The following is a 3574-nucleotide window of genomic DNA, read 5'->3' as shown; positions in this document are numbered from 1 at the left end:
AGGTATTGGTCCAAGGCATTTGGTTCGAGGTATTGGTTCTAAGTGGTTTTGGGTCGAGGTATTGAGAAATGCCAAAACTATATAAGGAGGAGAATATCAAAGGGCTAAGTGTACAAGAAATGAATATCTAATGAAGTATTAAATCAAAAGAAAATATGCATGTTATGGGTTTCTGATGCTTTTCTTGATCTCAACTAACTATGCACCTGAGTGTTTGATGATGGATGAGATCTAATGATGGATCGCGATCATAATGACCTATCATTATGTGATATGATAATTGAGAGTCTAGATCGGATTGCTAACACACGATTTGTTATATGTGATGATCTGGGTATATCTGAAGGCGGGAATTGCAGCGAATTTATAAGTAAGTATTTGCATATTTATACACTGGTTTGCTTTGGAGAAGGTGCATATACACGCTATTTCGTCTCTTCCATGTAGCGTATGCAAAATAAAACTTGATGTTCAGGGATGACTAGTCTATCAGATCAATGTTTCTCTTTTACTATTGTTTGTCAATGATGTCTTTTTAGATATGAAAGTAGAACTGAATGTATAACAAAATTGACTCTTATTTATTGAATGATTGAGAAAGAAGGGTGATTCTTGTTACTATATATTTGGAACTATGTAATATGACAGTAAATCTTCAGAACATCATTGATTGGTACATTTTGTGGTTCAGAGGTTTTATGATTCAGTATATTTAGAGGTATACATATGTTGGGCTAAAGGAAGTAGTGTATACATCCAAGTTGTTCTAATTGAAGGAGTGTATACATTCTGACACATGAATTTTGAGGTTACAGTTGGTTCTAGTTGTTGATGCAGTGTTCTGGGTTAAGATTTGTGTACTAGTTACATTGATCTGACCATTCCAGTTGATTGGTTGAATTTGATTAAGTTTGAATGAATAGTTGATTCAGTTATCTCAGTGATTGATGATTGAGTTTTAGTGACTAATTTATTTGATGGATGTATTGCAGTGGTGATTGATTTTGAGCTTGAATTTTAGTGATGGGTATAGTATGAAAATTTGATGAAAGGAGTCCTTCATTTGTATTGTTATGTACCAGGAGAATCCAGTCCAAAAATTTATTAAAGCTGGTCGTTGGAGGATACTGTGGGTTGGAGCATTCAGTGAGGAAGTTGAAGCTTCCTACCAGTAGTGTATGTTGATTTAATCATGGGTTGGCGATCCCTTCTAGTAGCAGCTGGATAACATTTGAAGGTTGTAGTTTTCTGTAAGATGGAGCCTATGTACAAGTTAATATATCTGCTATTACAATAACTATGTGGTTGTATCTCCGTTCCAGAAGAAGCTGGAGAATGAGAGAAGGTTGTAGACCTATACATGTGGGTACCTGCATACTACTATGATTCTGCACTAGTACAAGATTGTAAACAAATTGTTTTATTATTAAAAGAAGATAGAGATGACAATAGTAGGTCATTTTCATGCACATTGGGCTTCCACCATAAATCTTGGTGTTCATGTTTGTTGCTTATGTGTGATGGTTTATTATTTTATTACTACACATGGTTACTGTTTAATGTTTAATAAATTACTGATGCACTCATTAAAGATCAACATATGACAAATTAACTAAATCATAAGTTCAGTGGATATACGTTGGTTGTCTTAAGAACAGTTGCGTGCACATGCGAGTGCCCTTCTCTGAAGTGGCGTATATAAATGTGATTATGGAAATGAAAAAGTTATTGATTTGTAAATACTGATTCACCCTCCTCTCAGTATTATTTCCAACAATTGGTATCAGAATAGGTCCTTTGGCAGAAGCTTGATCGCTTGGAGTACATCCATAGTATCAATGGGAAATAAGTTAATATATCTGCTAGTACAAGAACTAGGGGGTTGTATCTCCCTTCCAGAAGAAGTTGGAGAACGAGAGAAGGTTGTAGAACTCTACAGGTGGGTACCTGCATACTACTATGGTTCTGCACTAGTACAAGATTGTAAACAAATTTTTTTATTATTAAAAGAAGATAGAGATGACAATAGTAGGTCATTTTCACCCACATTGGGCTTCCACCTTAAATCTTGGTGTTCATGTTTTTCGCTTATGTGTGATGGTTTATTCTATTATTACTACACATGGTTACTGTTTAATGTTTAATAAATTATTGATGCACTAATTAAAGATCAACATATGACAAATTAACTAAATCATAAGTTCAGTGGATATACGCTGGTTGTCTTAAGAACAGTTGCGTGCACATGCGAGTTCCCTTCTCTGAAGTGGCGTATATAAATGTGATTATGGAAATGAAAAAGTTGTTGATTTGTAAATACTGATTCACCCTCCTCTCAGTATTATTTACAACAATTGGTATCAGAGTAGGTCCTTTGGCAGAAGCTTGATCGCTTGGACGACATCCATAGTATCAATGGGAAAGAAGCTAAAGAGGAAAGCACCTCAAAAGAAGAAGACATCTCAAAGGAACTATGACAGTAGGAGAGACAAGTAGCCTTTATTTGGTAGCAACTCTTTAGATTTGGAATCACCTCAGAATGAAGATGAACAAGAAAAATAACTATCAGGTACAAATTTATTGTCCTCGGGTGATACATTTCTATGTTCATTTGAAGATAATGAGTGTGATAGAAAAGAACAGAATTTTCTCTTATGGGTGAAAGAGAAATAAATCAAATAGAGGCGGAATTTAAAAATCTCACAGACACAATTCGAGATCAAAAAGATCTATTGGACAAAATGGAGTGTACCTACAAATAGGAGATTACAAGGTTAAAGGCTTAGTTAGAGGATGGAAACAAAGTAAGGAAACAATACAAGGAAAAGTAAGATCAAAGTCAAAGGCTGCAGGATGAAGTGATAACATTGAGAAATGAAGTGAATGGAAAAGACACAAAAACGAAGGAACTTATAGAAAGAACCAACTAATTTGAATGTCTTGAAGCTTTGTTCATTTCTCTAAAAGAAGATCTCAAAAATTCAAATAAGAAGAATGAAGAACTACTCCAAGCATTTGAAGAACAAGAAAATGAAGTTCTTGAATTAAGGAAAAAAGTGGAAGAAGGAAGAAAAGCTGAAGAAATGATGAAGAAGAAATATCTTGAAAACAAAGAGCAATATGAACTTGATGTAAATGTCCTAAAAGGTAAATTAGGAGAAAAGGATAAACATTTACAATTTCAAGATAGTACTAAGATTTTGGATGATATTCTTAGTAGTCAAAGGTCTCCTACCATCAAATATGGTCTTGGTTTTCATGAAACTGTTAAAGGTGGATCTAGCTCACAAACTCAAGCAAGGAACTCTAATGCAAAATATGAAATGCTCAACAAGGAGTTAAGAAGTCAACCCCATCAACAACCAAGGAAAGAAAGACTTCAAAGAAAATCATTTACTCCTAACTATGGAAGTGATAATCGGTTCTTTCCTCTAATGAATAATGTTGAATGTTTATATGTAATAATTTTGGACATGTTGCAGCAAATGCAGAAGTAGAATGGTTCAAGCTAATAATCGTCACACAGAACAATCATCAACTTCCAGGTACTTCAAGGGATATTGTTTTTCTTGCA

This window comes from Pinus tabuliformis, chromosome 7, assembly GCF_031772625.1.
Source record: "Pinus tabuliformis cultivar Carrire ecotype Pingquan chromosome 7, CPIR1, whole genome shotgun sequence".
Lineage (NCBI taxonomy): Eukaryota > Viridiplantae > Streptophyta > Pinopsida > Pinales > Pinaceae > Pinus > Pinus tabuliformis.
Note: the sequence above shows the minus strand (reverse complement) of the source record.